The following is a 17,417-nucleotide window of genomic DNA, read 5'->3' on the forward strand; positions in this document are numbered from 1 at the left end:
TGTGCTGTGTAAACAGACCGTCAATGGAAAGGAAAACTGGGCGAGGTGTATGGCTGGCGGCCCATTCCCGACCGCCTGTTTTACACCCCGCTGAAATCAAAGTTACACCCGTTGATTCAGCTGCAACGTCTAGAAAATATAGACAAAACCAACACATAGCATGCGCGCTGCAGAGGTTCTGAAAGATGGTGCATCCTCCAGGCCGTCGTCAACTATGCCGGCATTATTAACCTTAATTGAACAAGAGCAGAATAAAGCTTTCACTCGTGACAAATAATATGCAGCCGATCAGTGCGTCGGCGGGAATCTTGAGCGGCAGCAGCGGGGCTATAAAAGGCCCCAGAGACCAGGTAAGGCCTCAGTGCGTCGGCGGGAATTCAGCGGCAGCAGCGGGGCTATAAAAGTCCCAGAGACCAGGTAAGGCCTCAGTGCGTCGGCGGGAATTCAGCGGCAGCAGCGGGGCTATAAAAGGCCCCAGAGACCAGGTAAGGCCTCAGTGCGTCGGCGGGAATCTCGAGCGGCAGCAGCGGGGCTATAAAAGCCCCAGAGACCAGGTAAGGCCTCACAGCGTCGGCGGGAATCTCGAGCGGCAGAGCGTGGCTATAAATGTCCCAGAGACCAGGTAAGGCCTCAGTGCGTCGGCGGGAATCTCGAGCGGCAGAGCGGGGCTATAAAAGTCCCAGAGACCAGGTAAGGCCTCAGTGCGTCGGCGGGAATCTCGAGCGGCAGCAGCGGGGCTATAAAAGTCCCAGAGACCAGGTAAGGCCTCAGTGCGTCGGCGGGAATCTCGAGCGGCAGCAGCAGGTCTATAAAAGTCCCAGAGACCAGGTAAGGCCTCAGTGCGTCGGCGGGAATCTCGAGCGGCAGCAGCGGGGCTATAAAAGTCCCAGAGACCAGGTAAGGCCTCACAGCGTCGGCGGGAATCTCGAGCGGCAGAGCGTGGCTATAAAAGTCCCAGAGACCAGGTAAGGCCTCAGTGCGTCGGCGGGAATCTCGAGCGGCAGCAGCGAGGCTATAAAAGTCCCAGAGACCAGGTAAGGCCTCAGTGCGTCGGCGGGAATCTCGAGCGGCAGCAGCGGGGCTATAAAAGTCCCAGAGACCAGGTAAGGCCTCAGTGCGTCGGCGGGTGTTTCAGCGGCAGAGCGGGGCTATAAAAGGCCCCAGAGACCAGGTAAGGTGTACCAGTCTCCAGTCTGGGAACTCGGAGGGAAGGAGAGGGGTAAAAAGTAATCCAAGTGTGACGTCACCAGAAAGCGGGTAAGTGATTGGTTGGTAAGTATTTCTCCCTTTTTAAGCTTAAATCTCTTTGGTTTATAGTTTCTAAGGTGTGATATTCACCATCTAGAATCGGGACAGAGGGTATTTAAGAATATTAATAAATTTAATTAATTACATAGAATGGGAGATCAGGTGATGTGTTGCTGCTGCAACATGTGTGAGCTGGTGAACACCATTGATGCTCACGGTGATCACATTTGCAGTAAGTGTTGACTGCTCGAGGAACTCCGGCTCCGTGTTGAAGAGCTGGAGTCCAAGCTTCAAACACTGAGATACATCAGGGAGGGGGAGAGTTACCTGGACTCTGTGTATCACGAGGTATTCACACCAATTAGATTAATTAATTCAGATGTAGTCCGTGGCCAGGGTTAGGATGGTGTGACTAGAAGTGAGGCAGGTACGGGGATCCAGGAGGTAGTGTTGGAGGAGCCGCAGCCCTTGCACTTGTCCAACAGGTTCGAGGCTCTTACTCCCTGTGAGGATGGGAACAGGGACTGCGGGGAGGATGAGCAACCTGACCACAGCACTGTGGAGCAGGGGGCCATTCAAGTGGGGGGAGTTAAAAGAAATGTTGTAGTGGTAGGGGATAGTATCGTTAGGGGGATAGATAGAGTTCTTTGCAGCCGAGAGCGAGAGTCCCGAAGGCTGTGTTGCCTGCCCGGTGCCAGGGTTAAGGACATCTCCTCTGGACTGGAGAGAAACTTGGAGTGGGAGGGGGAGGATCCAGTTGTCGTGGTCTATGTTGGTACCAACGACATAGATAGGACAAGGAAGGAGGTTCTGCTGAGGGAGTTTGAGCAGCTAGGGGCCAAATTAAAAAGCAGAACCACAAGGGTAATAATCTCTGCATTATTACCTGAGCCACGAGCGAATTTGGCTAGGACAAATAAAATTAGAGAGTTAAATGCGTGGCTCAAAGACTGGTGTGGGAGAAATGGGTTTTGCTTCCTGGGACACTGGCACCAGTACTGGGGCAGGAGGGAGCTGTTCCGTTGGGACGGGCTTCACTTGGCCAGTGCTGGGACTAGAGTCCTGGCGGATCATATAACTAGGGCTGTAGAGAGGGCTTTAAACTAACTAGTGGGGGGGAGGTTCCTAGAGAGCAAATAATAAAAATGACAACAGAGAAGGTCATAGACTTAGGTAGCAGTGGGGAAATTAAAAACCAGAGTGTGTCAGGAAAAGGCAGAAGGTATGGAGTAAAAGGTAAAGTAATAAAAAGGGCAAAAGCAGGAACTAAGTATCACAAAACATATTTGAAAGTTCTCTATCTGAATGCACGTAGCATTCGTAACAAAATAGATGAGTTAATGGCACAAATAACTACATATGGGTATGATCTTGTGGCCATTACAGAAACATGGCTGCAGGGTGACAATGCCTGGGAATTAAACATACCAGGTTATTTAACGATCAGGAAGGACAGGCAGGACGGAAGGGGAGGTGGGGTGGCTATGTTAATAAAGGAAGGAATCACTGTAATACAGAGAAATGATATTGGGTCAAAAGATCAGGATAATGAAACAGTTTGGGTGGAGGTAAGGAATAATAAGGGGAAAAAAACACTAGTGGGCGTAGTCTATAGGCCTCCGAACAGTGGCAACTCTGTTGGACGGAGTATCAATCAGGAAATAGTTGAGGCTTGTAATAAGGGAACATCTATAATTATGGGGGATTTTAACTATCATATTAATTGGACAAATCAAATTGGGCAGGGCTGCCTTGAGGATGAGTTCATTGTGTGTATTAGGGATGGGTTTCTTGAGCAGTATGTAACTGAACCGACCAGAGGGCAAGCAACTTTAGATCTGGTCCTGTGTAACGAGACAGGATTAATTAAAAATGTCCAAGTAAAGGATCCCCTTGGAATGAGTGACCATAACATGGTTGAATTCCATATTCAATTAGAGGATGAGAAGGTTGGATCTCAAACAAGCGTGCTAAGCTTGAATAAAGGAGACTATGAAGGTATGAGAGCGGAATTGAGTAGAGTGGATTGGGAAAATAGATTAAAGGGTAAGACGATACATGACCAGTGGTGTACATTTAAGGAGTTATTTTACAACTTCCAAAAAAAATATATTCCACTGAGAAGAAAAGGGTGTAAAAGAAAAGACAGCCATCCATGGCTAAGTAAAGAAATTAAGGATAGTATTCGACTAAAAACAAGGGCATATAAGGTAGCCAAATCTAGTGGGAGGATAGAGGATTGAGAAAACTTTAAAAGACAGCAAAAAATAACAAAGATTGATTAAGAAAGGGAAGATAGATTATGAAAGTAAATTAACAAAAAATATAAAAACAGATAGTAAGAGTTTTTATAGTTATATAAAAAGAAAAAGGGTGGCTAAAGTAAATGTTGGTCCCTTAGAGGATGAGACCGGGAAATTAATGGTGGGAAATATGGAGATGGCAAAAACACTGAATGAATATTTTACATCAGTCTTTACAGTAGAAGACACTAAGAATATCCCAACACTGGACAAACAGGGGGCTAAAGGGGGGGGAGGAGCTAAACATGATCAAAATCACTAAGGAAGTGGTACTCGGTAAAATAATGGGACTCAAGGCGGATAAATCACCTGGACCTGATGGCTTACATCCTAGGGTCTTGAGGGAAGTGGCGGTAGGGATTGTGGATGCATTGGTAATAATTTTCCAAAACTCCCTGGACTCAGCAAAGGTCCCGGCAGACTGGAAAACTGCTAATGTAACACCCTTATTTAAAAAGGGCAGTAGACAGAAGGCTGGAAACTATAGACCGGTTAGCCTAACATCTGTGGTAGGTAAAATTTTGGAGTCCATTATTAAGGAGACAGTAACAGGACATTTGGATAATCATAATTTAAAAGGACAAAGTCAGCATGGTTTTATGAAGGGGAAGTCATGTTTGACAAATTTGCTGGAGTTCTTTGAGGAAGTAACATATAGGGTGGATAAAGGGGAACCAGTGGACGTAGTGTATTTAGACTTCCAAAAGGCATTTGACAAGGTGCCACACAAAAGATTATTGCTTAAGGTAAAAAATCATGGGATTGGGGGTAATATTCTGGCATGGATAGAGGATTGGCTATCTAACAGAAGGCAGAGAGTTGGGATAAATGGTTCATTCTCAGACTGGCAATCAGTAACTAGTGGTGTTCTGCAGGGGTCAGTGCTGGGTCCCCAACTCTTTACAATCTATATTAACGATTTGGAGGAGGGGACCAAGTGTAACATATCAAAGTTTGCAGATGATACTCAGAGTCATAGAGTCATAGAGTTTTACAGCACAGAAAGAGGCCCTTCGGCCCATCGTGTCTGCGCCGCCCATCCATCCCTGTCCAGTCTAATCCCATTTTCCAGCATTTGGTCCATAGCCTTGTATGCAATGGCTTTTCAAGTGCTCATCCAAATGCTTCTTGAATGTTGTGAGGGTTCCTGCTTCCACCACCCTTTCAGGCATTGAGTTCCACATTCCAACCACCCTCTGGGTGAAAAAGTTCCTCCTCAAATCCCCTCTAAATCTCCTGCCCCTTACCCTGAATCTATGCCCCCTTGTTATTGACCCCCCCACTAAGGGGAAAAGTTCCTCTTTATCTACCCTATCTATGCCCCTCATTATTTTGTACACCTCAATCAGGTCCCCCCTCAGCCTTCTCTGCTCCAAGGAAAACAACTCCAGCCTGTCCAGCCTCTCTTCATAGCTGAGGCGCTCCATCCCAGGTAACATCCTGGTGAATCTTCTCTGCACCCTCTCCAAAGCAATCACATCCTTCCTATAGTGAGGCACCAGAACTGCACACAGTACTCCAGCTGTGGCCTCACCAGCGTTTTGTACAGCTCCATCATAACCTCCCTGCTCTTATATTCTATGCCTCGGCTAATGAAGGCAAGTATCCCATATGCCTTTTTAACCACCTTATCTACCTGCTCCGCTGCCTTCAGGGATCTATGTACATGTACACCAAGGTCCCTCTGACCCTCTGTACTTCCTAGGGTCCTACCACTCATTGTGTATTCCCTTGCCTTATTTGTCCGTCCAAAATGCATCACCTCGCACTTTTCAGGGTTAAATTCCATTTGCCACTTCTCCGCCCATCTGACCAACCCGTTTATATCGTCCTGTAGCCGGAGGCTTTCCTCCTCGCAATTTACCACCCCACCAATTTTCGTGTCATCTGCGAACTTACTGATCATACCTTTTACATTTTCATCCAAATCATTTATGTAGATCACAAACAATAAGGGACCCAGCACCAATCCCTGAGGTACCCCACTGGACACAGGCTTCCAGTCACAAAAGCAACCTTCGACCATCACCCTCTGCCTCCTGCCACTCAGCCAGTTTAGGATCCAACGCGCCAAGGCACCCTGGATCCCATGGGCTCTTACCTTCTTGACCAGTCTCCTATGCGGGACTTTGTCAAAAGCTTTACTGAAGTCCATGTAAACCACATCCACAGCATTTCCCTCATCCACCCCACTAGTCACCCCCTCGAAAAATTCGATCAGATTTGTTAGACATGATTTACCCTTGACAAAGCCATGCTGACTATCCCCGATTAATCCTTGCCTCTCCAAGTGGAGATTAATTTTGTCCCTCAGAATTTTTTCCAACAATTTCCCCACCACAGATGTTAGACTCACTGGCCTGTAATTCCCTGGTTTATCCCTGCTACCCTTCTTGAATAATGGTACTACGTTAGCTGTTCTCCAGTCCTCTGGTACATCCCCTGTGGCCAGAGAGGTTCTGAAAATTTGTGTCAGAGCCCCTGCAATCTCCTCCCTTGCCTCCCACAGCAGCCTGGGATACATCTCGTCCGGGCCTGGGGATTTATCCACTTTTTGGCCCGCTAAAACCGCTAGCACCTCCTCCCTCTCGATGCTAATATGTTCAAGTATGTCACCGTCCCCTTGCCCGATTTCTATGTCTGCATCGTCTTTCTCCATAGTGAACACAGATGCAAAAAATTCATTTAAAACCCCGCCTACATCCTCTGGCTCTACACACAGATTGCCACTTTGGTCCCTAATGGGCCCTACCCTTTCCCTGGTTATCCTCTTGCCCTTAATATACTTATAAAACATCTTAGGATTTTCCTTTATTTTGCTCGCCAGTGTTATTTCATGGCCCCTCCTCGCCCTCCTAATTTCTTTTTTAAGTATGCCCCTGCACTTTTTATACTCCTCTAGGGCTTCTTCTGTCTTTAGTCTTTTGTAACTGCCAAAAGCCCCCCTTTTATTTCTAATGCATTTTTGTATATCCCTTGTCATCCAAGGTTCCCTTTGCTTGTTGGTCCCACCCTTGACCTTTACAGGAACATGTTGGCGTTGTACTCTCTCTATTTCCCTTCTGAAAGTCTCCCACTGTTTTGATGTGGATTTTCCTATAAGCAGCTGCTCCCAGTCCACTTTGGCCAGATCCTGCCTTATCATATTATAATCGGCCTTCCCCCAATTTAGAACCCTTATTTCCGGGCCGTCTTTGTCTTTTTCCATGACCACCTTAAATCTCACCGAATTATGGTCACTGTCGCCAAAATGCTCTCCTACTGACACTTCCACCACTTGCCCGGCTACATTCCCCAGAATTAGGTCCAGTACCGCCCCCTCTCTTGTAGGACTTTCTACATGTTGGCTCAAAAAGCTCTCCTGGATGCACTTTAAGAATTCTGCACCCTCTAAGCCTTTCACACTCTGACTGTCCCAATTTATATTGGGGAAGTTGAAATCCCCCACTATTATTACCCTATTATTTTCGCACTTCTCTGAGATTTGCCTACATATCTGTTCCTCTATCTCCCCCTGACTGTTTGGGGGCCTATAGTACACTCCCAGCAAAGTGCTTGCCCCCTTTTTGTTTTTAAGTTCTACCCATATGGCCTCATTAGAGGAACCCGCTAATATATCATCCCTCCTTACAGCAGTAATTGACTCCTTAATTAATATTGCAACACCCCCTCCCCTTTTACACCCCCCTCTGTCTCGCCTGAAGATTCTATACCCCGGAATATTGAGCTGCCAGTCCTGACCCTCCCTCAACCATGTCTCCGTGATAGCAACAATATCGTACTCCCATGTGTTCAACAACACCTTCAGTTCATCCACCTTATTTGCAAGACTCCTTGCATTAAAATAAATGCCTTCCAGCCCTGCCATATTCTCTTTTGCCTTCACATATTTGCTCTGCCTTCCCAGCTGACTTGTTTTTCCCTCTGTATTTGGCCGTAAATCACCCCCTACTATAGCTCCACTCTGTACCCCAACCCCCTGCCAAGCTAGTTTAAACCCTCCCCAGCTGTGCTAGCAAACCTCCCCGCAAGGATATTGGTTCCCCCCTGGTTCAGGTGTAAACCGTCCGACTTGTACAAGTCCCACCTTTCCCAGAAGCAGACCCAGTGATCCAGGAAACCAAAGCCCTCCCCCCTGCACCATCCCTTTAGCCACGCATTCATCTGTTCTATCTTCCTATTCCTATACTTACTAGCACGTGGCACCGGGAGTAATCCAGAGATTACAACCCTTGAGGTCCTGCTCCTTAATCCTTCACCTAGCTCCCTAAATTCTTGCTGCAGGACCTCATCCCTCTTTTTACCTATGTCGTTGGTACCAATGTGGACCACGACCACTGGCTGTTCTCCCTCCCCCTCCAGAATGCCAGAATACTAAGATGGGAGGGAAAGTAGTGAGTGAGGAGGACATAAAAAACCTGCAAGGGGACATCGACAGGCTAAGTAAGTGGGCAGAGATTTGGCAGATGGAATACAATACTGGAAAGTGTGAGGTTATGCACTTTGGCAGGAAAAATCGTAGAGCAAGTTATTATCTTAATGGCAAGAAATTGGAAAGTACTGAAGTACAAAGGGATCTGGGGGTCCTGGTGCACGAAACTCAAAAGGTTAGTATGCAGGTGCAGCAAGTGATTAAGAAGGCCAATGGAATGTTGGCTTTCATTGCTAGGGGGATAGAATATAAAAATAGGGAGGCATTGCTTCAGTTGTACAAGGTATTGATGAGACCGCACCTGGAATACTGCGTACAGTTTTGGTGTCCATACTTAAGAAAGGACATACTTGCTCTCGAGTCAGTACAAAGAAGGTTCACTCGGTTAATCCCGGGGATGAGGGGATGGATATATGAGGAGAGGTTGAGTAGATTGGGACTCTACTCATTGGAGTTCAGAAGAATGAGAGGCGATCTTATTGAAACATATAAGATTGTGAAGGGGTTGGATCGGGTGGATGCGGAGAAGATGTTCCCGATGATGGGTGAAACTAGAACTAGGGGGCATAGTCTTAGAATAAGGGGCTGCTCTTTCAAAACTGAGATGAGGAGGAACTACTTCACTCAGAGGGTGGTAGGTCCATGGAATATGCTGCCCCAAAAAGCTGTAGAAGCTACATCATTACATAAATTTAAAACAGAAATAGACAGTTTCCTAGAAGTAAAGGGAATTAAGTGTTACGGGGAGCGGGCAGGAACTTGGACATGAGTCTAGGTTCGGATCGGTCATGGCCCTGTGGGTAGCGGAGCGGGCCCAGGGGCCGTGTAGCCTGATCCTGCTCCTATTTCGTGTGTCTAATTCTGTTAGATTCAGGAGATGGTTCTGTGATAGTGGATTGGCGGTTAGGATCAGATCAGCCATGATCTTACTGAATGGCGGAGCAGGCTCGAGGGGCCGATTGGCCTACTCCTGCTCCTATTTCTTATGTTCTTATGTTCTTATGATCAGCAAAGATGTGTTGCACATACTCCCACATTACTACCCCATTCCCTGAATTACTGCTGCCTTTGTGCCAACAGTCATTGCATGTAATTATCATCAGACATTAATTATTTACTTTTAGTCCACACGGTCTTGCTCCATTAGTTAGCAATGACCTGGTCATCTCCTTTGACTTGTATCTGAAGATTTACATATTCCTTTGTCAGATTGAGCTCTTGCCTTGTGCCTCTCCAATCACTGAGCAACTAGGATTTTTGTTTCTCTGTCACTTTTGACAGAAGAGCTGTAAATGCTGAAATTAATCACCGTGCAGTGTTTCTCATCATTATATTGGAATTGCTTTCATATAACCCAGCCTTCCGAAAGGCTCTGGAGATTCTAAAAGACAAAATGTTTTGTCTCTTAGGCATTGTTAGTAGAAAATTGTGCTTTGCCCAATAGAAAATAAGTCATATCATAGATAAACAAATTAGTTTTAATGGCAAGTACATAATGTTCAAGAAACACTGGGCTATATTGGATCACAGACTAATCTATTACATGCAGCAACTGATTATGTCATAGCCCCAAGTTAGTATAATATTCAACAAAATGCTTTTGGCAGTCTTTTCTCCTCATTTACCACTAAATATTTAAAGATATGAGTCAAGTGAAAAATTGCTGCTGCAGGGCTTGATGGCTGGCGTGGACACGATGGGCCAAAGGGCCTCTTTCTGTGCTGTATAACTCTATCACTCTATGACACAATATGGCGTGTGGAGAGCGCGCCAACAGTCAACACCAGAAGTGCGCTTAGGCAAATCGGGGGCCTAATGCCTCTTTCAGGTCCCTTTGTAAAAATAGTTTGTGAACATTGACTCCTGTTGTGAGGGCCAAGCTGCAGTGTCCCTAGAGGTGGCCAGACTCCTCAAGCTGGACTGCAGAGTGCTTTAACCCTGGGTACGAGGGAAGCCAGCAACTGCTGCAAATCCCTGAGCTCTCTGCTGTTGACAATGTCAATGTGGAAAGTGATATACTGGTTAGCTCTAGAGAACAGGTTATTGGTGACCTGCTATATGCAGTTGTGTACTGCAGACTAGGAGAGCAGACTAGGAGAGCAGGAGATGTCCCTTGTAGCAGACTGGAAGGAGCCAGTGGTAAAGAAGTTAAGGGCTGTGGTGATTTTGACAGCCACTGGTAAAGCATGGCTTCCTGATTCTGCAGGCAGCAGGTTCTGTTGCAGGAGTCTACAGAGGTCTGAAACAGCCTGCTGGAGAAATGCATTGCAACCCCCAAAAACGATGGGTTGGGGTCAGGTGAGAAGTTAAAACTTAAAAAATCTCAAACCTGACACCAACACGCCTTCAACCCGCTCACTTCTGGGTTTAACGGAGGCAGGACAAGGGGTAGGCAGCCAACCTGCTCCCAGGAGGTTTAAATATAATGAGGCTGGCAGCCTCAGATTTAACCCTGGCCAGCTGAAGGGGGGTGAGGACAGCTTGTGGACCAGGAGGAGCAGGTGTGCTTCCCGCTTCTGCCCCCCTCCCCCCCATGCTCACCCTCTTGCCTTGGATTGGAACCCACCCCCATCAGACCCCCCCTATACAATGACCCCCCAGGGTTGGGGATCAAGGATCAACCACCCAGCCCCCCCCACACCCCCACTAGCAGCTGCAGGCTCCTTACCTTCTCCTGTGGCCTCCTCCGAGTGCTCCCCACCCGACTGGAAGCCAAGCCTGTCAATCAAAGGGAGCACCATCCATGGCTAACTAAGGAAGTAAAGGATGGTATCAAATTGAAAATGAAGGCATACAATGTTGCTAAGATTGCTGAGAGACCAGAGGATTGGGAAATGTTTAAAAACCAGCAAAGGATGAAATTAATAGAGAGAGAAGATGAATTATGAGAGTAAGCTGGCAAGAAACATTAAAACAGATAGTAAGAGCTTCTACAGGTATATAAAATGGAAGAGGGTAGCTAAAGTAAACCTCGGTCCTTTAGAGGATGAGATTGGGGAATTAATAATGGGGAACGGGGAAATGGCAGAGACTCTGAACAAATATTTTGCATCTGTCTTCACTGTAGAAGACACTAACAACATCCCAATAATGGATAATCAAGGGGCCACAGGGAGTGGGGAACTAAAGACGATCACTATCACTAAGGAAATAGTACTCGGTAAAATAATGGGACTAAAAGATGACAAGTTCCCTGGACCAGATGGCCTGCATCCCAGGGTCTTAAAAGAAATGGCTGCAGAGATAGTGGATGCATTGGTTGCAATATACCAAAATTCCCTGGACTCTGGAGCGGTCCCAGCGGATTGGAAAACCGCTAATGTAACACCCCTATTTAAGAAAGGAGGGAGACAGAAAGCAGGAAACTAGCGACCAGTTAGCCTAACATCTGTCGTTGAGAAAATGCTGGAGCCCTTCATTAAGGAAGCAGTAGCAGGGCATTTAGAAAAACATACTGTAGTCAAACAGAGTCAGCATGGTTTTAGAAAAGGGAAATCATGTTTAACAAATTTGCTGGAGTTCTTTGAGGATGTAACAAGCAGGGCGGACAAGGGTGAGCCAGTGGATGTGGTGTATTTGGATTTCCAGAAGGCATTCGATAAGGTGCCACATAAAAGGTTACTGCATAAGATAAGAGCTCACGGAGTTGGGAGTAATATATTAGCATGGATAGAGAATTAGCTAACTAACAGGAAGCAGAGAGTCGGGATAAATGGGTAATTTTCCGATTGGCAAACGGTAACTAGTGGGGTGCCACAAGGATCGGTGCTGGGGCCCCAACTATTTACAATCTACATTAATGACTTGGATGAAGGGACCGAGTGTAATGTAGCCAAGTTTGTGGATGATACAGAGATGGGTGGGAAAGCAAGTTGTGCAGAGGACTCAAAGAATCTGCAAAGAGATATAGACAGGCTAGGTGAGTGGGCAAACATTTGGCAGATGGCGTATAATGGCAGGAAAAATAAAAAAGCAAACTATTATTTAAATGGAGAGAGATTACAAAATGCTACAGTTCAGAGGGACCTGGGGGTCCTTGTGCATGAAACACAAAAAGTTAGCATGCAGGTACAGCAAATAATCAAAAAGGCAAATTGAATGTTGGCCTTTATTTCAAGGGGGTTGGAGTATAAAAGCAGGGAAGTCCTGCTACAACTGTACAAGGTATTGGTGAGACCACACCTTGAGTACTGCATACAGTTTTGGTCTCCTTATTTAAGGAAGGATATACTTGCATTGGAGGCAGTTCAGAGACGATTCACTAGGTTAATTCCAGAGATGAGGGGTTTGACTTATGAGGAAAGGTTGAGTAGGCTGGGCCTACATTCATTGGAATTTAGAAGAGTGAGAGGTGATGTTATTGGAACATATGATACTGAGGGGGCTCGACAGGGTAGATGCAGAGAGGATGTTTCCCCTCATGGGGAAATCTAGAGCACGGGGGCACAGTTTTAGAATAAAGGGTCGCCCTTTTAGAACTGAGATGAGGAGGAACTTCTTCTCTCAGAGGGTTGTAAATTTGTGGAATTCTCTGCCCTAGAGAGCTGTGGAGGCTGGGTCATTAAATACATTTAAAGTGGAGATAGACAAATTTTTGCAAGGTAAAGGAGTGAAGGGTTATGGGGAGCGGGCTGGGAAGTGGCTTTGAGCCCGAGATCAGCCATGATCTTATTGAATGGTGGAGCAGGCTCGAGGGGCCAAGTGGCCTATTCCTGCTCCTATTTCTTATGTTCTTATGTATCAGGCTGACTTCCTGGTGGGGGTTCCTGGCAAACAAAAAATACGTACGCTGTGGAGTTAAAACTCCGCTGCAATATTGTGCCAATTCTGGGCACTATACTTTAGGGAGGATGTCACGGTCTTAGAGAGAGTGGAGAGGAGATTTACTGAAATGGTACCAGGGATGAAAGACTTCAGTAATGTGGAGAGACTAGAGAAACTATTTCCACTGGTTGGGGATTCTAGGACTAGGGGGCATAGTTTAAAAATTAGAGCCAGACCTTTCAGGAGTGAAATTAGGAAACAATTCTACACACAAAGGGTGGTAAAAGTTTGGAACTCTCTTCCGCAAATGGCAATTGGTGCTAGATCAATTGTTAATTTTAAATCTGAGATTGATAGCTTTTTGATAACCAAAGGCTTTAAGGGGTATGGGCCAAAGGCGGGTATATGGAGTTAGGTCGCAGATCAGCCATGATCTCATTGAATGGCGGAACAAGCTCGAGGGGCTGAATGGCCTACTGGGGTTGTTTTCCTTAAAGCAGAGAAGGTTATGGGGGGAATTGATAGAGGTGTTAAAAATCTTGAAGGGGCTTGATAGAGTAAATCAGGAGACACTGTTTACAGTGGCAGAAGGGTCAGTAACCAGAGGACACAGACTTAAGGTAATTGGCAAAAGAACCAGAGGCAACATGAGGGAAAAAAATGATGCAGTGAGTTGTTATGATCTGCAATGCACAAAGGATGATGGAAGAAAACTCCATAATAAGTTTCAAAAGAAAATTAGATAAATACTTGAAAAGGAAAAAAATTATAAGGCTATGAGGAAAGAGCAGGGAATGGGACTAATTGGATAGCTCTTTCAAAGAGCCGGCACAGGCACGATGGGCCGAATGGCCTCCTTCTGTGCTGTATCATTCTATGATTCTATAGGGTCAAGAGAGGGACTCTAGGCCTGTACACCCTGTGTGCTAGGTGTGGCCTCCTACATGCAACCCCAACCTCACCTGTTGTCCTCTAATAGGCTCAGCTGCTGCTCGTGCTGATGCTGCTCCTTTTCCCCAAATTGTTGCTCCATCCAAATAAAACTGGCAGTAATAACATCCATGGTAAGCAGATAGAGTAACAAAGGCATCAAATGTCAAAGAGAAGAAATCTGGTAGTTGGAATCTCTCTTGGCAGTCCATACAAATCCTCTGATCCCATCACCTATAGCTGAGTGCCCCTTTAAAGACTGCTTCAGTGGCTTTGAGAGACTGGCGGATTGGACACTGGGAGGGACATCCATGATTTTGCATTAGAATGTCATAGGACAAACGGTTTGCATATATTTATGAGGACCCTGCCTGTCTCTGGTGGGCACCTCAGTGGACTAATAAATAACTGCCTGGTTAAAATGGCAGCCAGTGGAAGTGGAGCGACAAGTACTTCACAGCGATTGTAACCACCCACCTGGACCGTTCCCATCGGTTCAGGTAGGTTATTATTGCCCCTATAATATCTGAAGGCAGCAAAGTGGAATTCCCAATGGGTATCCCATTATTTCTAAGGCACACAATGGAGGAAAACGAGCAGGGAGAGGAGCAAGTAGCTGCCCAGGAAACCTGTCAAATAAGGCGGCATCTACAAGGATCTAGACCCTCTCACAGAGATCCTGTCAACAGGGTTATGGGCCTAGAAGGTCCTCTCCGAATCTCTCTCTGGAGTTATGCCATAGGAGACTGCACTTCAATCCTGGAGCTATCCTCACGGTTACCATAGTAGAGAAGGTGACCACTGCACTAAAATGTTATGCCACGGGCTCATTTCAGAGTGTGAAAGGTAACTTCTGCCATATTACTCGGTTTGCAGTCCATGCTGGTATTAGAAAAGTCACAAATGCTTTGTTTTCCATCAATTTTGATACTGGTTAGAGACAACTGAACAAACGCATTGTCCAATTCTACATAGTTGCATGATTTCCCAGCTCTACCTGCCCTGCATGAGAACACTCATCATTTCATTAACAGACAGTGTTTTCACTCCATCAAAGTGCAACTTGTATTCAATTCTACACACCAATTCCTTCATGTCACTGCCAAACATGCAGGCAGCTCCTGTGATACATTTATACTCTTGCAGTCAAGACTTCCTGCTACTTTCCAGAACGAAGGAAAAGTGCCAGGATGACTTCTTAGGGACAAAGGACACCCTCTCCTTCCATGGCTTATGACAGCAACCCACAGGACCACCCATGCAGTTGAGGAGAACTCTCAAGAAGAATTTATAGCAATGGGAATGCTAACTGGTAGGTTGAAATGCCTGAATAGGTTGGGGGCATTTCAGGATGCTCCTAGGTAAGTGTCTGGGATTGTGGTCGCCTGTTGTGTTGTCCAGCAAGCAGCTGACGGGTGGTATTCAAATAAGGCCCGACAGTTAAAATCTGCTGGGCCTCTAACGAAGACTCCTGCGTGGGATTGCCGTCCACTCCTGCCGGCTTCTCGCTGGGAGTTAAAATCGGCCCAAATATGTTGATTTCTTAGCATCGTGCAAATGAAAATATATTGAGAAAGCTAATTAAATGAACCAAAATTATATTAAAGACTGAGATATTAAAAATTAACTCAAGTTAATTTCGTAAGTAGTCAATCAGCCTTTAGTCTATACCCAGAAGTTCAAACCTGCAATACTGTTGCCAAAGGGATATGCAGTTTTCCATCATACTTTTCACTTTTTTATTCAGTCTATCCATCTACATCTTTGAAAGACATTACAGCACTGCCAAATGTACCAAAGTTCTCTCATTCACTTTTTCTATGTCCCATGATTCTGTATCATACAGTGTTGAAATCACATCTCTCTCCCAGGCCACTGTCTCAGGGTAAACCAGACAACCCCGACAACATCATCTGGACCTGACATGCATATGTTAAAAAGGACCCTCCTGGTTTTGGGTGGGTGTCCTTGCTGCCTGCTTAGCTGAGCCGGTAAAAATTGCAACCAGTCAGCTCCCAGCCATTCTAGGGCAGGTATGTAACCGTGGCAATTTTAACTGCCCAGGTGCCCAGTTTCCTCTAGGCTGGTAGAGTTGGAATCGCCACCAATCTTGTCAAGTCAAAGTGAAAAAAGAGACAATTAGTCAGAACAAGTCTGTTAAGCGAGGACCATTGTTTACATCTGCATTGTTAGTCATGAACAGACATAATTCAGTCATCTAGACTGGGAGTGAATACATTATTTGGTATGGTACCTACAACTCATTAGCCAGCCTAAACAATTCTCTGGGCTCTATGGAACAAAGTGACAGAGATCTGGAGTCTTTCCTAAATAGTAATTTAAACAATTAATAAAAATCTCATGGTCTGACTATAAAACCACATTTTATACCTATCCTCACAACAGCATGAAAATTTCAAAATGTCAAAAGCGGAAATTTTAACTCCAAAAATTGGGTGGGTTGGGGTCGGATGGGAGGTTAAAGTGTTAAAAATGTGAATCCAGACCTCCAACCTGCCCACTTCCAGTTTTAACGGAGGATCGGACCCTACCCCCCCCCTCCAAGGTCGGGGATCGGACCCCCCCCTCCTCAGGGCTTGGGGCTCACACCTACCTGGGCCTCTTGTCCGGCATTCCCCGCCCAAATGGAAGCCAGCCTGTCAATCTGGGCACCTGCCCGTGACATCACACGCACGCTGTGGAGTTTAAACTCATGTAGGAATTGTGGCTTAATTTGGGGGCTTGTCTGCTTCACAATTATCAACAATTTAAAATAAATCAAGAGGTATTACTTGTGATAAATGATGGCTGAAGTTTAATTTAAATTATTGTGGTTATATTTAATAGTAAAAGTTGACAAAGGCTAATGAAATATCCTATAATTTTTGAAAGGTGTCATTGCCAATGGGTAGAGGTGATTGAATACATTGGGAATCATGTTCTGAACAAATATAGCTTTACCTTTGTCTCCTTGGACACTACGTGGTTATTTGAAGACAATGGGTTGATTTTTTTTTGTATTTTTAAATGCATAAGCCACTAATGTACATCTGACTCATGTTCATACTGTGCAATGACTATGGCCAGAGGCACATTATTCTAATATAGTTTTATTATTTTGCCTGTGCAACAGGGATACATGTAGGAACTGGAGTGGTGCAGGTAGGCGGGGGAGATAGGGGGTGTCAGCAGGGAGAGAGGAAATTATATTCATAATAGAAATGTTTCAACACTTTTATTAATAATAAAAACATGATATATTTCTTTATGAGACTTGTAAGGCACATTCATTATAATAATATTACATATTCACTACACTTGTGCTAATTAGAACTAGTTTGTGATACATGGACAATTCCATCATTACACAAACAGCAGATTACACTGCCAATATTTAGTACCTTCTATATATGAGGGTTAGTGAACCCAATAGTACTGACAATTGAACAGAAGAATTCTCCTGGTGCCCTGGGCAATATGTATTCTTTAACCAACATCACCAAAAACAGATTGCCTGGTTATTTATCTCATTTCTGTTTGTGGAACCTTGCTGTGCACAAATTGGCTACAACATTTCCCTGCATTAGAAGAGTGACTACACCTCAAAAGTACTTAATTGGCTGTGAAGTGCTTTGGGAGGTCATGAGGTGATGAAAAGTGAAAGAAAGATTGCATTTATATAGTGCCTTTCACAATCACCAGACATCTCAAAGTACTTTACAGCCAATGAAGTACTTTTG

Source organism: Somniosus microcephalus, chromosome 10 (genome assembly GCF_052327205.1).
Source record: "Somniosus microcephalus isolate GS21.2 chromosome 10, FLI_Smic_1.0, whole genome shotgun sequence".
Lineage (NCBI taxonomy): Eukaryota > Metazoa > Chordata > Chondrichthyes > Squaliformes > Somniosidae > Somniosus > Somniosus microcephalus.